The following is a 22,616-nucleotide window of genomic DNA, read 5'->3' as shown; positions in this document are numbered from 1 at the left end:
TACCATTCCACAGACATTTCCCTGGTCAACCATTACAATGCCACAGACATTTCCCTGGTCAACTATTCCACAGACATTTTCCTGGTCCACTTATTTCCTGATGAAGTCAGTCAAAACAGAGAAATTCTTGCCAGTATATTCCTCTATCTGTTCATAAATTACTTTTTCCAGCATCTTAGACCGCTCACTCAAAATTGATACAGGTCTGTTTTGCTGCCCTTCTTGTGGATAGGGGTCACTCTAGCATTGGCCATATACCACAAACCCCCAGAAGGGCATTATTGATATTAGAAACTGGTTACCAACTAAATTAGAACAGTAAAAATATTTGTTTTTGTCAATCTGCATTCAGGGCTCAAACCACCCAGTTTATAATTTATAATAGATCACCTGTCTGAAAAGTACTAATACTATGAGTTGCAGTAGCCTATTCAATTGGCCCAGCGTTGTCCAGGTTTGGCCGGTGTAGGCCTTCATTGTAAATAAGAATTTGTTTCTTTGGGATAGGTGGGACAGTAGCGTCCCACCTGGCCAACATCCGGTGAAATTGCAGAGCGCGAAATTCAAATTAAATTACTATAAATATTAAACTTTCATGAAATCACAAGTGCAACACATCAAAATAAAGCTTAACTTGTTGTTAATCCAGCCGCCGTGTCAGATTTCAAAAAGGCTTTACGGTGAAAGCAAACCATGCGATTATCTGAGGACAGCGCCCAGCACACAAATGCATAACAAATCATTTTCAACCAGGGAGTTGCGACACGAAAGTCAGAAATAGCGATATAATATATGCCTTACCTTTGAAGATCTTCTGTTGGCACTCCAAAAGGTCCCAGTTACATTACAAATGGTCCTTTTGTTCGATAAAGTCCTTCTTTATATCCATAAAAACTCAGTTTAGCTGGCGCGCTTCATCAATAATCCACTCGGTTTCCTTCCTTCAAAATGCATACAAAATTAATCCCAAACGTTACCAATAAACTTATCCAAACAAGTCAATCAACGTTTATAATCAATCCTTAGGTATCCTAATACGCAAATAAACAATACAATTTAAGACTGAGAATCATTATTGTCTTTACCGGTGAAAAATACCAAAGAACACTCTCAGTCACGCACTTGGAAACACTACAGCCAAAATGGGAGCCACCTAGTAAAACTGCAATTTCTGGCTCATTTTAAAAAAAAACAGCCTGCAACTCTTTCTAACGAGTGTTGACATCTAGTGGAGGCCCTAGGAACTGCAATCGGGCATGATTTCGCCCTTTTATAAAAGTGCCAGCCATTGAAATCAGTGTTAGGAGGATTTCTTTTGGGGGGAGGGGGATGGTTTGTCCTCGGGGTTTCGCCTGCCATTTCAGTTCTGTTTTACTCACAGACGTTATTTTAACAGTTTTAGAAACTTTAGAGTGTTTTCTATCCATATCTACCAATGCATATCCTAGCTTCTGGGCCTGAGTAGCAGGCAGTTTACTTTGCGCATGCTTTTCATCCGGAAGTCAAAATATCGCCCCCTATCCCTAGTAGCTACTACTGTGTCTTGTTGTTGTTGATGAAGTAGTAGGCGACTGTTTCTCCTTTATATCTGGGGTCGTATGTGATGAAACTATTCCTACAATGTCTGGAACGCTACAAAACGCTACAAAACACCAGAAATAGTTGGTGTCTTTCGGTTGGCTGTGTGAGCACGAATGTGATTTCAGCATTTCTACCGTGTTGCATGATGGGAAAAATAGTCAGACAGCGATATAATATAATAAAACAAAGTGCATCGCTTTTCCACCGCTTTGTCCGCAACTGTATTAGTAAACGTTATTAGACCCTGGTCGATATGATGTGGTATTGTCAGTAGTACAAGTGGTAACCGTTAGACAAACACCTTTGTCCTGGAATGAGTGCCCCTCTACCAACGTGTACAACTCATACTTACCTGGCAAGGGAGACACCGTGATCAAGAAGGCGGTTCACCCAGGGCGAGGCTCAGCCATTGCACTCCGGCTGTGCTGACCCCTGCGAATTTCCCAAATGTGGAAATCTCGATTGCATAATTTCTGGTAGTGGGGGACTGCGTTCGCGCTCTCCCCTGATCTTGATGTTAAAAATAATGTATAAGCTGGTATTCTGAGTTATAACTCTTTGAGTTCTGTTGACAAAGAGATTTATCATCATTTACATTTTCTTCCTTATCAGATGAATGGTTATAGAATGTAGGATATATTTAAAAGCCAACTAAGGCCTCAGAGATACATTTTGTCTTCTGATAACCACAATGTGTGTGATCTGTTATTGTAGCACTGGTGATTATTTATGCCTGTCATGTCCTGATTATGTCAAGGAAAAGGCCTACTTGTGAATGGATCATTTTGCGCCCTCAGATCTAATCTGGATTGAGGTGTTTTATTCGCTAGATAATTAAGTCATTTATAGGACCGTTTGTAATTTAAGACCACAATAAACAGGCTGCCTCACATACGGTCGTGATTGGGAGTCCCATATCATCTGAAATGGAATCGGTCTATATCACCAAGGCTCATCAACTTTGTATATTGTATCCATTACCATTCCACAGATATTTCCCTGGTCAGCTATTACCATGACAACAGACATTTCCCTGGTCAACCGTTACCACGACAACAGACATTTCCCTGGTCAACCATTACCATGACAACAGACATTTCCCTGGTCAACCATTACCATGACAACAGACATTTCCCTGGTCAACCATTACCATTCCACAGACATTTCCCTGGTCAACCATTACAATGCCACAGACATTTCCCTGGTCAACTATTCCACAGACATTTTCCTGGTCCACTTATTTCCTGATGAAGTCAGTCAAAACAGAGAAATTCTTGCCAGTATATTCCTCTATCTGTTCATAAATTACTTTTTCCAGCATCTTAGACCGCTCACTCAAAATTGATACAGGTCTGTTTTGCTGCCCTTCTTGTGGATAGGGGTCACTCTAGCATTGGCCATATACCACAAAACCCCCAGAAGGGCATTATTGATATTAGAAACTGGTTACCAACTAAATTAGAACAGTAAAAATATTTGTTTTTGTCAATCTGCATTCAGGGCTCAAACCACCCAGTTTATAATTTATAATAGATCACCTGTCTGAAAAGTAACATACTATGAGTTGCAGTAGCCTATTCAATTGGCCCAGCGTTGTCCAGGTTTGGCCGGTGTAGGCCTTCATTGTAAATAAGAATTTGTTTCTTTGGGATAGGTGGGACAGTAGCGTCCCACCTGGCCAACATCCGGTGAAATTGCAGAGCGCGAAATTCAAATTAAATTACTATAAATATTAAACTTTCATGAAATCACAAGTGCAACACATCAAAATAAAGCTTAACTTGTTGTTAATCCAGCCGCCGTGTCAGATTTCAAAAAGGCTTTACGGTGAAAGCAAACCATGCGATTATCTGAGGACAGCGCCCAGCACACAAATGCATAACAAATCATTTTCAACCAGGGAGTTGCGACACGAAAGTCAGAAATAGCGATATAATATATGCCTTACCTTTGAAGATCTTCTGTTGGCACTCCAAAAGGTCCCAGTTACATTACAAATGGTCCTTTTGTTCGATAAAGTCCTTCTTTATATCCATAAAAACTCAGTTTAGCTGGCGCGCTTCATCAATAATCCACTCGGTTTCCTTCCTTCAAAATGCATACAAAATGAATCCCAAACGTTACCAATAAACTTATCCAAACAAGTCAATCAACGTTTATAATCAATCCTTAGGTATCCTAATACGCAAATAAACAATACAATTTAAGACTGAGAATCATTATTGTCTTTACCGGTGAAAAAATACCAAAGAACACTCTCAGTCACGCACTTGGAAACACTACAGCCAAAATGGGAGCCACCTAGTAAAACTGCAATTTCTGGCTCATTTAAAAAAAAACAGCCTGCAACTCTTTCTAACGAGTGTTGACATCTAGTGGAGGCCCTAGGAACTGCAATCGGGCATGATTTCGCCCTTTTATAAAAGTGCCAGCCATTGAAATCAGTGGTAGGAGGATTTCTTTTTGGGGGAGGGGGATGGTTTGTCCTCGGGGTTTCGCCTGCCATTTCAGTTCTGTTTTACTCACAGACGTTATTTTAACAGTTTTAGAAACTTTAGAGTGTTTTCTATCCATATCTACCAATGCATATCCTAGCTTCTGGGCCTGAGTAGCAGGCAGTTTACTTTGCGCATGCTTTTCATCCGGAAGTCAAAATATCGCCCCCTATCCCTAGTAGCTACTACTGTGTCTTGTTGTTGTTGATGAAGTAGTAGGCGACTGTTTCTCCTTTATATCTGGGGTCGTATGTGATGAAACTATTCCTACAATGTCTGGAACGCTACAAAACGCTACAAAACACCAGAAATAGTTGGTGTCTTTCGGTTGGCTGTGTGAGCACGAATGTGATTTCAGCATTTCTACCGTGTTGCATGATGGGAAAAATAGTCAGACAGCGATATAATATAATAAAACAAAGTGCATCGCTTTTCCACCGCTTTGTCCGCAACTGTATTAGTAAACGTTATTAGACCCTGGTCGATATGATGTGGTATTGTCAGTAGTACAAGTGGTAACCGTTAGACAAACACCTTTGTCCTGGAATGAGTGCCCCTCTACCAACGTGTACAACTCATACTTACCTGGCAAGGGAGACACCGTGATCAAGAAGGCGGTTCACCCAGGGCGAGGCTCAGCCATTGCACTCCGGCTGTGCTGACCCCTGCGAATTTCCCAAATGTGGAAATCTCGATTGCATAATTTCTGGTAGTGGGGGACTGCGTTCGCGCTCTCCCCTGATCTTGATGTTAAAAATAATGTATAAGCTGGTATTCTGAGTTATAACTCTTTGAGTTCTGTTGACAAAGAGATTTATCATCATTTACATTTTCTTCCTTATCAGATGAATGGTTATAGAATGTAGGATATATTTAAAAGCCAACTAAGGCCTCAGAGATACATTTTGTCTTCTGATAACCACAATGTGTGTGATCTGTTATTGTAGCACTGGTGATTATTTATGCCTGTCATGTCCTGATTATGTCAAGGAAAAGGCCTACTTGTGAATGGATCATTTTGCGCCCTCAGATCTAATCTGGATTGAGGTGTTTTATTCGCTAGATAATTAAGTCATTTATAGGACCGTTTGTAATTTAAGACCACAATAAACAGGCTGCCTCACATACGGTCGTGATTGGGAGTCCCATATCATCTGAAATGGAATCGGTCTATATCACCAAGGCTCATCAACTTTGTATATTGTATCCATTACCATTCCACAGATATTTCCCTGGTCAGCTATTACCATGACAACAGACATTTCCCTGGTCAACCGTTACCACGACAACAGCCATTTCCCTGGTCAACCATTACCATGACAACAGACATTTCCCTGGTCAACCATTACCATGACAACAGACATTTCCCTGGTCAACCATTACCATTCCACAGACATTTCCCTGGTCAACCATTACAATGCCACAGACATTTCCCTGGTCAACTATTCCACAGACATTTTCCTGGTCCACTTATTTCCTGATGAAGTCAGTCAAAACAGAGAAATTCTTGCCAGTATATTCCTCTATCTGTTCATAAATTACTTTTTCCAGCATCTTAGACCGCTCACTCAAAATTGATACAGGTCTGTTTTGCTGCCCTTCTTGTGGATAGGGGTCACTCTAGCATTGGCCATATACCACAAACCCCCAGAAGGGCATTATTGATATTAGAAACTGGTTACCAACTAAATTAGAACAGTAAAAATATTTGTTTTTGTCAATCTGCATTCAGGGCTCAAACCACCCAGTTTATAATTTATAATAGATCACCTGTCTGAAAAGTATAAACTATGAGTTGCAGTAGCCTATTCAATTGGCCCAGCGTTGTCCAGGTTTGGCCGGTGTAGGCCTTCATTGTAAATAAGAATTTGTTTCTTTGGGATAGGTGGGACAGTAGCGTCCCACCTGGCCAACATCCGGTGAAATTGCAGAGCGCGAAATTCAAATTAAATTACTATAAATATTAAACTTTCATGAAATCACAAGTGCAACACATCAAAATAAAGCTTAACTTGTTGTTAATCCAGCCGCCGTGTCAGATTTCAAAAAGGCTTTACGGTGAAAGCAAACCATGCGATTATCTGAGGACAGCGCCCAGCACACAAATGCATAACAAATCATTTTCAACCAGGGAGTTGCGACACGAAAGTCAGAAATAGCGATATAATATATGCCTTACCTTTGAAGATCTTCTGTTGGCACTCCAAAAGGTCCCAGTTACATTACAAATGGTCCTTTTGTTCGATAAAGTCCTTCTTTATATCCATAAAAACTCAGTTTAGCTGGCGCGCTTCATCAATAATCCACTCGGTTTCCTTCCTTCAAAATGCATACAAAATTAATCCCAAACGTTACCAATAAACTTATCCAAACAAGTCAATCAACGTTTATAATCAATCCTTAGGTATCCTAATACGCAAATAAACAATACAATTTAAGACTGAGAATCATTATTGTCTTTACCGGTGAAAAATACCAAAGAACACTCTCAGTCACGCACTTGGAAACACTACAGCCAAAATGGGAGCCACCTAGTAAAACTGCAATTTCTGGCTCATTTAAAAAAAAAACAGCCTGCAACTCTTTCTAACGAGTGTTGACATCTAGTGGAGGCCCTAGGAACTGCAATCGGGCATGATTTCGCCCTTTTATAAAAGTGCCAGCCATTGAAATCAGTGGTAGGAGGATTTCTTTTGGGGGGGAGGGGGATGGTTTGTCCTCGGGGTTTCGCCTGCCATTTCAGTTCTGTTTTACTCACAGACGTTATTTTAACAGTTTTAGAAACTTTAGAGTGTTTTCTATCCATATCTACCAATGCATATCCTAGCTTCTGGGCCTGAGTAGCAGGCAGTTTACTTTGCGCATGCTTTTCATCCGGAAGTCAAAATATCGCCCCCTATCCCTAGTAGCTACTACTGTGTCTTGTTGTTGTTGATGAAGTAGTAGGCGACTGTTTCTCCTTTATATCTGGGGTCGTATGTGATGAAACTATTCCTACAATGTCTGGAACGCTACAAAACGCTACAAAACACCAGAAATAGTTGGTGTCTTTCGGTTGGCTGTGTGAGCACGAATGTGATTTCAGCATTTCTACCGTGTTGCATGATGGGAAAAATAGTCAGACAGCGATATAATATAATAAAACAAAGTGCATCGCTTTTCCACCGCTTTGTCCGCAACTGTATTAGTAAACGTTATTAGACCCTGGTCGATATGATGTGGTATTGTCAGTAGTACAAGTGGTAACCGTTAGACAAACACCTTTGTCCTGGAATGAGTGCCCCTCTACCAACGTGTACAACTCATACTTACCTGGCAAGGGAGACACCGTGATCAAGAAGGCGGTTCACCCAGGGCGAGGCTCAGCCATTGCACTCCGGCTGTGCTGACCCCTGCGAATTTCCCAAATGTGGAAATCTCGATTGCATAATTTCTGGTAGTGGGGGACTGCGTTCGCGCTCTCCCCTGATCTTGATGTTAAAAAATAATGTATAAGCTGGTATTCTGAGTTATAACTCTTTGAGTTCTGTTGACAAAGAGATTTATCATCATTTACATTTTCTTCCTTATCAGATGAATGGTTATAGAATGTAGGATATATTTAAAAGCCAACTAAGGCCTCAGAGATACATTTTGTCTTCTGATAACCACAATGTGTGTGATCTGTTATTGTAGCACTGGTGATTATTTATGCCTGTCATGTCCTGATTATGTCAAGGAAAAGGCCTACTTGTGAATGGATCATTTTGCGCCCTCAGATCTAATCTGGATTGAGGTGTTTTATTCGCTAGATAATTAAGTCATTTATAGGACCGTTTGTAATTTAAGACCACAATAAACAGGCTGCCTCACATACGGTCGTGATTGGGAGTCCCATATCATCTGAAATGGAATCGGTCTATATCACCAAGGCTCATCAACTTTGTATATTGTATCCATTACCATTCCACAGATATTTCCCTGGTCAGCTATTACCATGACAACAGACATTTCCCTGGTCAACCGTTACCATGACAACAGACATTTCCCTGGTCAACCATTACCATGACAACAGACATTTCCCTGGTCAACCATTACCATGACAACAGACATTTCCCTGGTCAACCATTACCATGCCACAGACATTTCCCTGGTCAACCATTACCATGACAACAGACATTTCCCTGGTCAACTGTTACCATGACAACAGACATTTCCCTGGTCAATCATTACCATTCCACAGACATTTCCCTGGTCATCCATTACCATGACAACAGACATTTCCCTGGTCAACCATTACAATGCCACAGACATTTCCCTGGTCAGCCATTACCATGACAACAGACATTTCCCTGGTCAACCATTACCATTCCACAGACATTTCCCTGGTCAACCATTACCATGACAACAGACATTTCCCTGGTCAACCATTACCATGACAACAGACATTTCCCTGGTCAACCATTACCATTCCACAGACATTTCCCTGGTCAACCATTACAATGCCACAGACATTTCCCTGGTCAACTATTCCACAGACATTTTCCTGGTCCACTTATTTCCTGATGAAGTCAGTCAAAACAGAGAAATTCTTGCCAGTATATTCCTCTATCTGTTCATAAATTACTTTTTCCAGCATCTTAGACCGCTCACTCAAAATTGATACAGGTCTGTTTTGCTGCCCTTCTTGTGGATAGGGGTCACTCTAGCATTGGCCATATACCACAAACCCCCAGAAGGGCATTATTGATATTAGAAACTGGTTACCAACTAAATTAGAACAGTAAAAATATTTGTTTTTGTCAATCTGCATTCAGGGCTCAAACCACCCAGTTTATAATTTATAATAGATCACCTGTCTGAAAAGATATGAGTTGCAGTAGCCTATTCAATTGGCCCAGCGTTGTCCAGGTTTGGCCGGTGTAGGCCTTCATTGTAAATAAGAATTTGTTTCTTTGGGATAGGTGGGACAGTAGCGTCCCACCTGGCCAACATCCGGTGAAATTGCAGAGCGCGAAATTCAAATTAAATTACTATAAATATTAAACTTTCATGAAATCACAAGTGCAACACATCAAAATAAAGCTTAACTTGTTGTTAATCCAGCCGCCGTGTCAGATTTCAAAAAGGCTTTACGGTGAAAGCAAACCATGCGATTATCTGAGGACAGCGCCCAGCACACAAATGCATAACAAATCATTTTCAACCAGGGAGTTGCGACACGAAAGTCAGAAATAGCGATATAATATATGCCTTACCTTTGAAGATCTTCTGTTGGCACTCCAAAAGGTCCCAGTTACATTACAAATGGTCCTTTTGTTCGATAAAGTCCTTCTTTATATCCATAAAAACTCAGTTTAGCTGGCGCGCTTCATCAATAATCCACTCGGTTTCCTTCCTTCAAAATGCATACAAAATGAATCCCAAACGTTACCAATAAACTTATCCAAACAAGTCAATCAACGTTTATAATCAATCCTTAGGTATCCTAATACGCAAATAAACAATACAATTTAAGACTGAGAATCATTATTGTCTTTACCGGTGAAAAATACCAAAGAACACTCTCAGTCACGCACTTGGAAACACTACAGCCAAAATGGGAGCCACCTAGTAAAACTGCAATTTCTGGCTCATTTAAAAAAAAAACAGCCTGCAACTCTTTCTAACGAGTGTTGACATCTAGTGGAAGCCCTAGGAACTGCAATCGGGCACGATTTCGCCCTTTTATAAAAGTGCCAGCCATTGAAATCAGTGGTAGGAGGATTTCTTTTGGGGGGAGGGGGATGGTTTGTCCTCGGGGTTTCGCCTGCCATTTCAGTTCTGTTTTACTCACAGACGTTATTTTAACAGTTTTAGAAACTTTAGAGTGTTTTCTATCCATATCTACCAATGCATATCCTAGCTTCTGGGCCTGAGTAGCAGGCAGTTTACTTTGCGCATGCTTTTCATCCGGAAGTCAAAATATCGCCCCCCTATCCCTAGTAGCTACTACTGTGTCTTGTTGTTGTTGATGAAGTAGTAGGCGACTGTTTCTCCTTTATATCTGGGGTCGTATGTGATGAAACTATTCCTACAATGTCTGGGAACGCTACAAAACACCAGAAATAGTTGGTGTCTTTCGGTTGGCTGTGTGAGCACGAATGTGATTTCAGCATTTCTACCGTGTTGCATGATGGGAAAAATAGTCAGACAGCGATATAATATAATAAAACAAAGTGCATCGCTTTTCCACCGCTTTGTCCGCAACTGTATTAGTAAACGTTATTAGACCCTGGTCGATATGATGTGGTATTGTCAGTAGTACAAGTGGTAACCGTTAGACAAACACCTTTGTCCTGGAATGAGTGCCCCTCTACCAACGTGTACAACTCATACTTACCTGGCAAGGGAGACACCGTGATCAAGAAGGCGGTTCACCCAGGGCGAGGCTCAGCCATTGCACTCCGGCTGTGCTGACCCCTGCGAATTTCCCAAATGTGGAAATCTCGATTGCATAATTTCTGGTAGTGGGGGACTGCGTTGCGCTCTCCCCTGATCTTGATGTTAAAAATAATGTATAAGCTGGTATTCCGAGTTATAACTCTTTGAGTTCTGTTGACAAAGAGATTTATCATCATTTACATTTTCTTCCTTATCAGATGAATGGTTATAGAATGTAGGATATATTTAAAAGCCAACTAAGGCCTCAGAGATACATTTTGTCTTCTGATAACCACAATGTGTGTGATCTGTTATTGTAGCACTGGTGATTATTTATGCCTGTCATGTCCTGATTATGTCAAGGAAAAGGCCTACTTGTGAATGGATCATTTTGCGCCCTCAGATCTAATCTGGATTGAGGTGTTTTATTCGCTAGATAATTAAGTCATTTATAGGACCGTTTGTAATTTAAGACCACAATAAACAGGCTGCCTCACATACGGTCGTGATTGGGAGTCCCATATCATCTGAAATGGAATCGGTCTATATCACCAAGGCTCATCAACTTTGTATATTGTATCCATTACCATTCCACAGATATTTCCCTGGTCAGCTATTACCATGACAACAGACATTTCCCTGGTCAACCGTTACCATGACAACAGACATTTCCCTGGTCAACCATTACCATGACAACAGACATTTCCCTGGTCAACCATTACCATGACAACAGACATTTCCCTGGTCAACCATTACCATTCCACAGACATTTCCCTGGTCAACCATTACCATGACAACAGACATTTCCCTGGTCAACTATTACCATGACAACAGACATTTCCCTGGTCAATCATTACCATTCCACAGACATTTCCCTGGTCAACCATTACCATGACAACAGACATTTCCCTGGTCAACCATTACAATGCCACAGACATTTCCCTGGTCAACCATTACCATGACAACAGACATTTCCCTGGTCAACCATTACCATTCCACAGACATTTCCCTGGTCAACCATTACCATGACAACAGACATTTCCCTGGTCAAACATTACCATGACAACAGACATTTCCCTGGTCAACCATTACCATTCCACAGACATTTCCCTGGTCAACCATTACAATGCCACAGACATTTCCCTGGTCAACTATTCCACAGACATTTTCCTGGTCCACTTATTTCCTGATGAAGTCAGTCAAAACAGAGAAATTCTTGCCAGTATATTCCTCTATCTGTTCATAAATTACTTTTTCCAGCATCTTAGACCGCTCACTCAAAATTGATACAGGTCTGTTTTGCTGCCCTTCTTGTGGATAGGGGTCACTCTAGCATTGGCCATATACCACAAAACCCCCAGAAGGGCATTATTGATATTAGAAACTGGTTACCAACTAAATTAGAACAGTAAAAATATTTGTTTTTGTCAATCTGCATTCAGGGCTCAAACCACCCAGTTTATAATTTATAATAGATCACCTGTCTGAAAAGATATATGAGTTGCAGTAGCCTATTCAATTGGCCCAGCGTTGTCCAGGTTTGGCCGGTGTAGGCCTTCATTGTAAATAAGAATTTGTTTCTTTGGGATAGGTGGGACAGTAGCGTCCCACCTGGCCAACATCCGGTGAAATTGCAGAGCGCGAAATTCAAATTAAATTACTATAAATATTAAACTTTCATGAAATCACAAGTGCAACACATCAAAATAAAGCTTAACTTGTTGTTAATCCAGCCGCCGTGTCAGATTTCAAAAAGGCTTTACGGTGAAAGCAAACCATGCGATTATCTGAGGACAGCGCCCAGCACACAAATGCATAACAAATCATTTTCAACCAGGGAGTTGCGACACGAAAGTCAGAAATAGCGATATAATATATGCCTTACCTTTGAAGATCTTCTGTTGGCACTCCAAAAGGTCCCAGTTACATTACAAATGGTCCTTTTGTTCGATAAAGTCCTTCTTTATATCCATAAAAACTCAGTTTAGCTGGCGCGCTTCATCAATAATCCACTCGGTTTCCTTCCTTCAAAATGCATACAAAATGAATCCCAAACATTACCAATAAACTTATCCAAACAAGTCAATCAACGTTTATAATCAATCCTTAGGTATCCTAATACGCAAATAAACAATACAATTTAAGACTGAGAATCATTATTGTCTTTACCGGTGAAAAATACCAAAGAACACTCTCAGTCACGCACTTGGAAACACTACAGCCAAAATGGGAGCCACCTAGTAAAACTGCAATTTCTGGCTCATTTAAAAAAAAACAGCCTGCAACTCTTTCTAACGACTGTTGATATCTAGTGGAAGCCCTAGGAACTGCAATCGGGCACGATTTCGCCCTTTTATAAAAGTGCCAGCCATTGAAATCAGTGGTAGGAGGATTTCTTTTGGGGGGGAGGGGGATGGTTTGTCCTCGGGGTTTCGCCTGCCATTTCAGTTCTGTTTTACTCACAGACGTTATTTTAACAGTTTTAGAAACTTTAGAGTGTTTTCTATCCATATCTACCAATGCATATCCTAGCTTCTGGGCCTGAGTAGCAGGCAGTTTACTTTGCGCATGCTTTTCATCCGGAAGTCAAAATATCGCCCCCTATCCCTAGTAGCTACTACTGTGTCTTGTTGTTGTTGATGAAGTAGTAGGCGACTGTTTCTCCTTTATATCTGGGGTCGTATGTGATGAAACTATTCCTACAATGTCTGGAACGCTACAAAAACACCAGAAATAGTTGGTGTCTTTCGGTTGGCTGTGTGAGCACGAATGTGATTTCAGCATTTCTACCGTGTTGCATGATGGGAAAAATAGTCAGACAGCGATATAATATAATAAAACAAAGTGCATCGCTTTTCCACCGCTTTGTCCGCAACTGTATTAGTAAACGTTATTAGACCCTGGTCGATATGATGTGGTATTGTCAGTAGTACAAGTGGTAACCGTTAGACAAACACCTTTGTCCTGGAATGAGTGCCCCTCTACCAACGTGTACAACTCATACTTACCTGGCAAGGGAGACACCGTGATCAAGAAGGCGGTTCACCCAGGGCGAGGCTCAGCCATTGCACTCCGGCTGTGCTGACCCCTGCGAATTTCCCAAATGTGGAAATCTCGATTGCATAATTTCTGGTAGTGGGGGACTGCGTTCGCGCTCTCCCCTGATCTTGATGTTAAAAATAATGTATAAGCTGGTATTCTGAGTTATAACTCTTTGAGTTCTGTTGACAAAGAGATTTATCATCATTTACATTTTCTTCCTTATCAGATGAATGGTTATAGAATGTAGGATATATTTAAAAGCCAACTAAGGCCTCAGAGATACATTTTGTCTTCTGATAACCACAATGTGTGTGATCTGTTATTGTAGCACTGGTGATTATTTATGCCTGTCATGTCCTGATTATGTCAAGGAAAAGGCCTACTTGTGAATGGATCATTTTGCGCCCTCAGATCTAATCTGGATTGAGGTGTTTTATTCGCTAGATAATTAAGTCATTTATAGGACCGTTTGTAATTTAAGACCACAATAAACAGGCTGCCTCACATACGGTCGTGATTGGGAGTCCCATATCATCTGAAATGGAATCGGTCTATATCACCAAGGCTCATCAACTTTGTATATTGTATCCATTACCATTCCACAGATATTTCCCTGGTCAGCTATTACCATGACAACAGACATTTCCCTGGTCAACCGTTACCACGACAACAGCCATTTCCCTGGTCAACCATTACCATGACAACAGACATTTCCCTGGTCAACCATTACCATGACAACAGACATTTCCCTGGTCAACCATTACCATTCCACAGACATTTCCCTGGTCAACCATTACAATGCCACAGACATTTCCCTGGTCAACTATTCCTACAGACATTTTCCTGGTCCACTTATTTCCTGATGAAGTCAGTCAAAACAGAGAAATTCTTGCCAGTATATTCCTCTATCTGTTCATAAATTACTTTTTCCAGCATCTTAGACCGCTCACTCAAAATTGATACAGGTCTGTTTTGCTGCCCTTCTTGTGGATAGGGGTCACTCTAGTATTGGCCATATACCACAAACCCCCAGAAGGGCATTATTGATATTAGAAACTGGTTACCAACTAAATTAGAACAGTAAAAATATTTGTTTTTGTCAATCTGCATTCAGGGCTCAAACCACCCAGTTTATAATTTATAATAGATCACCTGTCTGAAAAGTACTACATACTATGAGTTGCAGTAGCCTATTCAATTGGCCCAGCGTTGTCCAGGTTTGGCCGGTGTAGGCCTTCATTGTAAATAAGAATTTGTTTCTTTGGGATAGGTGGGACAGTAGCGTCCCACCTGGCCAACATCCGGTGAAATTGCAGAGCGCGAAATTCAAATTAAATTACTATAAATATTAAACTTTCATGAAATCACAAGTGCAACACATCAAAATAAAGCTTAACTTGTTGTTAATCCAGCCGCCGTGTCAGATTTCAAAAAGGCTTTACGGTGAAAGCAAACCATGCGATTATCTGAGGACAGCGCCCAGCACACAAATGCATAACAAATCATTTTCAACCAGGGAGTTGCGACACGAAAGTCAGAAATAGCGATATAATATATGCCTTACCTTTGAAGATCTTCTGTTGGCACTCCAAAAGGTCCCAGTTACATTACAAATGGTCCTTTTGTTCGATAAAGTCCTTCTTTATATCCATAAAAACTCAGTTTAGCTGGCGCGCTTCATCAATAATCCACTCGGTTTCCTTCCTTCAAAATGCATACAAAATGAATCCCAAACGTTACCAATAAACTTATCCAAACAAGTCAATCAACGTTTATAATCAATCCTTAGGTATCCTAATACGCAAATAAACAATACAATTTAAGACTGAGAATCATTATTGTCTTTACCGGTGAAAAATACCAAAGAACACTCTCAGTCACGCACTTGGAAACACTACAGCCAAAATGGGAGCCACCTAGTAAAACTGCAATTTCTGGCTCATTTAAAAAAAAAAACAGCCTGCAACTCTTTCTAACGAGTGTTGACATCTAGTGGAGGCCCTAGGAACTGCAATCGGGCATGATTTCGCCCTTTTATAAAAGTGCCAGCCATTGAAATCAGTGGTAGGAGGATTTCTTTTGGGGGGAGGGGGATGGTTTGTCCTCGGGGTTTCGCCTGCCATTTCAGTTCTGTTTTACTCACAGACGTTATTTTAACAGTTTTAGAAACTTTAGAGTGTTTTCTATCCATATCTACCAATGCATATCCTAGCTTCTGGGCCTGAGTAGCAGGCAGTTTACTTTGCGCATGCTTTTCATCCGGAAGTCAAAATATCGCCCCCTATCCCTAGTAGCTACTACTGTGTCTTGTTGTTGTTGATGAAGTAGTAGGCGACTGTTTCTCCTTTATATCTGGGGTCGTATGTGATGAAACTATTCCTACAATGTCTGGAAGCTACAAAACGCTACAAAACACCAGAAATAGTTGGTGTCTTTCGGTTGGCTGTGTGAGCACGAATGTGATTTCAGCATTTCTACCGTGTTGCATGATGGGAAAAATAGTCAGACAGCGATATAATATAATAAAACAAAGTGCATCGCTTTTCCACCGCTTTGTCCGCAACTGTATTAGTAAACGTTATTAGACCCTGGTCGATATGATGTGGTATTGTCAGTAGTACAAGTGGTAACCGTTAGACAAACACCTTTGTCCTGGAATGAGTGCCCCTCTACCAACGTGTACAACTCATACTTACCTGGCAAGGGAGACACCGTGATCAAGAAGGCGGTTCACCCAGGGCGAGGCTCAGCCATTGCACTCCGGCTGTGCTGACCCCTGCGAATTTCCCAAATGTGGAAATCTCGATTGCATAATTTCTGGTAGTGGGGGACTGCGTTCGCGCTCTCCCCTGATCTTGATGTTAAAAATAATGTATAAGCTGGTATTCTGAGTTATAACTCTTTGAGTTCTGTTGACAAAGAGATTTATCATCATTTACATTTTCTTCCTTATCAGATGAATGGTTATAGAATGTAGGATATATTTAAAAGCCAACTAAGGCCTCAGAGATACATTTTGTCTTCTGATAACCACAATGTGTGTGATCTGTTATTGTAGCACTGGTGATTATTTATGCCTGTCATGTCCTGATTATGTCAAGGAAAAGGCCTACTTGTGAATGGATCATTTTGCGCCCTCAGATCTAATCTGGATTGAGGTGTTTTATTCGCTAGATAATTAAGTCATTTATAGGACCGTTTGTAATTTAAGACCACAATAAACAGGCTGCCTCACATACGGTCGTGATTGGGAGTCCCATATCATCTGAAATGGAATCGGTCTATATCACCAAGGCTCATCAACTTTGTATATTGTATCCATTACCATTCCACAGATATTTCCCTGGTCAGCTATTACCATGACAACAGACATTTCCCTGGTCAACCGTTACCACGACAACAGCCATTTCCCTGGTCAACCATTACCATGACAACAGACATTTCCCTGGTCAACCATTACCATGACAACAGACATTTCCCTGGTCAACCATTACCATTCCACAGACATTTCCCTGGTCAACCATTACAATGCCACAGACATTTCCCTGGTCAACTATTCCACAGACATTTTCCTGGTCCACTTATTTCCTGATGAAGTCAGTCAAAACAGAGAAATTCTTGCCAGTATATTCCTCTATCTGTTCATAAATTACTTTTTCCAGCATCTTAGACCGCTCACTCAAAATTGATACAGGTCTGTTTTGCTGCCCTTCTTGTGGATAGGGGTCACTCTAGTATTGGCCATATACCACAAACCCCCAGAAGGGCATTATTGATATTAGAAACTGGTTACCAACTAAATTAGAACAGTAAAAATATTTGTTTTTGTCAATCTGCATTCAGGGCTCAAACCACCCAGTTTATAATTTATAATAGATCACCTGTCTGAAAAGTACTACATACTATGAGTTGCAGTAGCCTATTCAATTGGCCCAGCGTTGTCCAGGTTTGGCCGGTGTAGGCCTTCATTGTAAATAAGAATTTGTTTCTTTGGGATAGGTGGGACAGTAGCGTCCCACCTGGCCAACATCCGGTGAAATTGCAGAGCGCGAAATTCAAATTAAATTACTATAAATATTAAACATTCATGAAATCACAAGTGCAACACATCAAAATAAAGCTTAACTTGTTGTTAATCCAGCCGCCGTGTCAGATTTCAAAAAGGCTTTACGGTGAAAGCAAACCATGCGATTATCTGAGGACAGCGCCCAGCACACAAATGCATAACAAATCATTTTCAACCAGGGAGTTGCGACACGAAAGTCAGAAATAGCGATATAATATATGCCTTACCTTTGAAGATCTTCTGTTGGCACTCCAAAAGGTCCCAGTTACATTACAAATGGTCCTTTTGTTCGATAAAGTCCTTCTTTATATCCATAAAAACTCAGTTTAGCTGGCGCGCTTCATCAATAATCCACTCGGTTTCCTTCCTTCAAAATGCATACAAAATTAATCCCAAACGTTACCAATAAACTTATCCAAACAAGTCAATCAACGTTTATAATCAATCCTTAGGTATCCTAATACGCAAATAAACAATACAATTTAAGACTGAGAATCATTATTGTCTTTACCGGTGAAAAATACCAAAGAACACTCTCAGTCACGCACTTGGAAACACTACAGCCAAAATGGGAGCCACCTAGTAAAACTGCAATTTCTGGCTCATTTTAAAAAAAAAACAGCCTGCAACTCTTTCTAACGAGTGTTGACATCTAGTGGAGGCCCTAGGAACTGCAATCGGGCATGATTTCGCCCTTTTATAAAAGTGCCAGCCATTGAAATCAGTGGTAGGAGGATTTCTTTTGGGGGGGAGGGGGATGGTTTGTCCTCGGGGTTTCGCCTGCCATTTCAGTTCTGTTTTACTCACAGACGTTATTTTAACAGTTTTAGAAACTTTAGAGTGTTTTCTATCCATATCTACCAATGCATATCCTAGCTTCTGGGCCTGAGTAGCAGGCAGTTTACTTTGCGCATGCTTTTCATCCGGAAGTCAAAATATCACCCCCTATCCCTAGTAGCTACTACTGTGTCTTGTTGTTGTTGATGAAGTAGTAGGCGACTGTTTCTCCTTTATATCTGGGGTCGTATGTGATGAAACTATTCCTACAATGTCTGGAACGCTACAAAACGCTACAAAACACCAGAAATAGTTGGTGTCTTTCGGTTGGCTGTGTGAGCACGAATGTGATTTCAGCATTTCTACCGTGTTGCATGATGGGAAAAATAGTCAGACAGCGATATAATATAATAAAACAAAGTGCATCGCTTTTCCACCGCTTTGTCCGCAACTGTATTAGTAAACGTTATTAGACCCTGGTCGATATGATGTGGTATTGTCAGTAGTACAAGTGGTAACCGTTAGACAAACACCTTTGTCCTGGAATGAGTGCCCCTCTACCAACGTGTACAACTCATACTTACCTGGCAAGGGAGACACCGTGATCAAGAAGGCGGTTCACCCAGGGCGAGGCTCAGCCATTGCACTCCGGCTGTGCTGACCCCTGCGAATTTCCCAAATGTGGAAATCTCGATTGCATAATTTCTGGTAGTGGGGGACTGCGTTCGCGCTCTCCCCTGATCTTGATGTTAAAAATAATGTATAAGCTGGTATTCTGAGTTATAACTCTTTGAGTTCTGTTGACAAAGAGATTTATCATCATTTACATTTTCTTCCTTATCAGATGAATGGTTATAGAATGTAGGATATATTTAAAAGCCAACTAAGGCCTCAGAGATACATTTTGTCTTCTGATAACCACAATGTGTGTGATCTGTTATTGTAGCACTGGTGATTATTTATGCCTGTCATGTCCTGATTATGTCAAGGAAAAGGCCTACTTGTGAATGGATCATTTTGCGCCCTCAGATCTAATCTGGATTGAGGTGTTTTATTCGCTAGATAATTAAGTCATTTATAGGACCGTTTGTAATTTAAGACCACAATAAACAGGCTGCCTCACATACGGTCGTGATTGGGAGTCCCATATCATCTGAAATGGAATCGGTCTATATCACCAAGGCTCATCAACTTTGTATATTGTATCCATTACCATTCCACAGATATTTCCCTGGTCAGCTATTACCATGACAACAGACATTTCCCTGGTCAACCGTTACCACGACAACAGCCATTTCCCTGGTCAACCATTACCATGACAACAGACATTTCCCTGGTCAACCATTACCATGACAACAGACATTTCCCTGGTCAACCATTACCATTCCACAGACATTTCCCTGGTCAACCATTACAATGCCACAGACATTTCCCTGGTCAACTATTCCACAGACATTTTCCTGGTCCACTTATTTCCTGATGAAGTCAGTCAAAACAGAGAAATTCTTGCCAGTATATTCCTCTATCTGTTCATAAATTACTTTTTCCAGCATCTTAGACCGCTCACTCAAAATTGATACAGGTCTGTTTTGCTGCCCTTCTTGTGGATAGGGGTCACTCTAGCATTGGCCATATACCACAAACCCCCAGAAGGGCATTATTGATATTAGAAACTGGTTACCAACTAAATTAGAACAGTAAAAATATTTGTTTTTGTCAATCTGCATTCAGGGCTCAAACCACCCAGTTTATAATTTATAATAGATCACCTGTCTGAAAAGTACTACATACTATGAGTTGCAGTAGCCTATTCAATTGGCCCAGCGTTGTCCAGGTTTGGCCGGTGTAGGCCTTCATTGTAAATAAGAATTTGTTTCTTTGGGATAGGTGGGACAGTAGCGTCCCACCTGGCCAACATCCGGTGAAATTGCAGAGCGCGAAATTCAAATTAAATTACTATAAATATTAAACTTTCATGAAATCACAAGTGCAACACATCAAAATAAAGCTTAACTTGTTGTTAATCCAGCCGCCGTGTCAGATTTCAAAAAGGCTTTACGGTGAAAGCAAACCATGCGATTATCTGAGGACAGCGCCCAGCACACAAATGCATAACAAATCATTTTCAACCAGGGAGTTGCGACACGAAAGTCAGAAATAGCGATATAATATATGCCTTACCTTTGAAGATCTTCTGTTGGCACTCCAAAAGGTCCCAGTTACATTACAAATGGTCCTTTTGTTCGATAAAGTCCTTCTTTATATCCATAAAAACTCAGTTTAGCTGGCGCGCTTCATCAATAATCCACTCGGTTTCCTTCCTTCAAAATGCATACAAAATTAATCCCAAACGTTACCAATAAACTTATCCAAACAAGTCAATCAACGTTTATAATCAATCCTTAGGTATCCTAATACGCAAATAAACAATACAATTTAAGACAGAATCATTATTGTCTTTACCGGTGAAAAATACCAAAGAACACTCTCAGTCACGCACTTGGAAACACTACAGCCAAAATGGGAGCCACCTAGTAAAAGTGCAATTTCTGGCTCATTTTTAAAAAAAAACAGCCTGCAACTCTTTCTAACGAGTGTTGACATCTAGTGGAGGCCCTAGGAACTGCAATCGGGCATGATTTCGCCCTTTTATAAAAGTGCCAGCCATTGAAATCAGTGTTAGGAGGATTTCTTTTGGGGGGGAGGGGGATGGTTTGTCCTCGGGGTTTCGCCTGCCATTTCAGTTCTGTTTTACTCACAGACGTTATTTTAACAGTTTTAGAAACTTTAGAGTGTTTTCTATCCATATCTACCAATGCATATCCTAGCTTCTGGGCCTGAGTAGCAGGCAGTTTACTTTGCGCATGCTTTTCATCCGGAAGTCAAAATATCGCCCCCTATCCCTAGTAGCTACTACTGTGTCTTGTTGTTGTTGATGAAGTAGTAGGCGACTGTTTCTCCTTTATATCTGGGGTCGTATGTGATGAAACTATTCCTACAATGTCTGGAACGCTACAAAACGCTACAAAACACCAGAAATAGTTGGTGTCTTTCGGTTGGCTGTGTGAGCACGAATGTGATTTCAGCATTTCTACCGTGTTGCATGATGGGAAAAATAGTCAGACAGCGATATAATATAATAAAACAAAGTGCATCGCTTTTCCACCGCTTTGTCCGCAACTGTATTAGTAAACGTTATTAGACCCTGGTCGATATGATGTGGTATTGTCAGTAGTACAAGTGGTAACCGTTAGACAAACACCTTTGTCCTGGAATGAGTGCCCCTCTACCAACGTGTACAACTCATACTTACCTGGCAAGGGAGACACCGTGATCAAGAAGGCGGTTCACCCAGGGCGAGGCTCAGCCATTGCACTCCGGCTGTGCTGACCCCTGCGAATTTCCCAAATGTGGAAATCTCGATTGCATAATTTCTGGTAGTGGGGGACTGCGTTCGCGCTCTCCCCTGATCTTGATGTTAAAAATAATGTATAAGCTGGTATTCTGAGTTATAACTCTTTGAGTTCTGTTGACAAAGAGATTTATCATCATTTACATTTTCTTCCTTATCAGATGAATGGTTATAGAATGTAGGATATATTTAAAAGCCAACTAAGGCCTCAGAGATACATTTTGTCTTCTGATAACCACAATGTGTGTGATCTGTTATTGTAGCACTGGTGATTATTTATGCCTGTCATGTCCTGATTATGTCAAGGAAAAGGCCGACTTGTGAATGGATCATTTTGCGCCCTCAGATCTAATCTGGATTGAGGTGTTTTATTCGCTAGATAATTAAGTCATTTATAGGACCGTTTGTAATTTAAGACCACAATAAACAGGCTGCCTCACATACGGTCGTGATTGGGAGTCCCATATCATCTGAAATGGAATCGGTCTATATCACCAAGGCTCATCAACTTTGTATATTGTATCCATTACCATTCCACAGATATTTCCCTGGTCAGCTATTACCATGACAACAGACATTTCCCTGGTCAACCGTTACCACGACAACAGACATTTCCCTGGTCAACCATTACCATGACAACAGACATTTCCCTGGTCAACCATTACCATGACAACAGACATTTCCCTGGTCAACCATTACCATTCCACAGACATTTCCCTGGTCAACCATTACAATGCCACAGACATTTCCCTGGTCAACTATTCCACAGACATTTTCCTGGTCCACTTATTTCCTGATGAAGTCAGTCAAAACAGAGAAATTCTTGCCAGTATATTCCTCT

At 40.9% G+C, this 22,616-nt stretch overlaps 8 non-coding genes across 8 annotated transcripts; all 8 read left to right on the top strand.

The window, feature by feature from the left end:
* The first annotated feature begins 1,925 nt into the window (after window positions 1-1,925).
* LOC123744303 (U1 spliceosomal RNA) lies at window positions 1,926-2,089 on the top strand. The gene has a single exon (XR_006770883.1). It is a non-coding gene; the product is annotated as a U1 spliceosomal RNA (small nuclear RNA).
* A 2,564-nt stretch (window positions 2,090-4,653) lies between these two features.
* Window positions 4,654-4,817, top strand: LOC123744302 (U1 spliceosomal RNA). Its single transcript, XR_006770882.1, has one exon. It is a non-coding gene; the product is annotated as a U1 spliceosomal RNA (small nuclear RNA).
* A 2,563-nt stretch (window positions 4,818-7,380) lies between these two features.
* LOC123744301 (U1 spliceosomal RNA) lies at window positions 7,381-7,544 on the top strand. The gene has a single exon (XR_006770881.1). It is a non-coding gene; the product is annotated as a U1 spliceosomal RNA (small nuclear RNA).
* A 2,885-nt stretch (window positions 7,545-10,429) lies between these two features.
* LOC123744310 (U1 spliceosomal RNA) lies at window positions 10,430-10,592 on the top strand. Its single transcript, XR_006770890.1, has one exon. It is a non-coding gene; the product is annotated as a U1 spliceosomal RNA (small nuclear RNA).
* A 2,886-nt stretch (window positions 10,593-13,478) lies between these two features.
* Window positions 13,479-13,642, top strand: LOC123744300 (U1 spliceosomal RNA). The gene has a single exon (XR_006770880.1). It is a non-coding gene; the product is annotated as a U1 spliceosomal RNA (small nuclear RNA).
* A 2,566-nt stretch (window positions 13,643-16,208) lies between these two features.
* LOC123744299 (U1 spliceosomal RNA) lies at window positions 16,209-16,372 on the top strand. Its single transcript, XR_006770879.1, has one exon. It is a non-coding gene; the product is annotated as a U1 spliceosomal RNA (small nuclear RNA).
* A 2,567-nt stretch (window positions 16,373-18,939) lies between these two features.
* Window positions 18,940-19,103, top strand: LOC123744326 (U1 spliceosomal RNA). Its single transcript, XR_006770904.1, has one exon. It is a non-coding gene; the product is annotated as a U1 spliceosomal RNA (small nuclear RNA).
* A 2,565-nt stretch (window positions 19,104-21,668) lies between these two features.
* Window positions 21,669-21,832, top strand: LOC123744325 (U1 spliceosomal RNA). Its single transcript, XR_006770903.1, has one exon. It is a non-coding gene; the product is annotated as a U1 spliceosomal RNA (small nuclear RNA).
* Window positions 21,833-22,616: the final 784 nt, after the last annotated feature.

The sequence above is a fragment of the Salmo salar genome, chromosome ssa08 (assembly GCF_905237065.1).
Source record: "Salmo salar chromosome ssa08, Ssal_v3.1, whole genome shotgun sequence".
NCBI classification, from domain to species: Eukaryota; Metazoa; Chordata; class Actinopteri; order Salmoniformes; family Salmonidae; genus Salmo; species Salmo salar.
The sequence above is the reverse complement of the archived record's forward strand: the minus strand, read 5'-3'. Positions and strand labels throughout refer to the sequence as shown.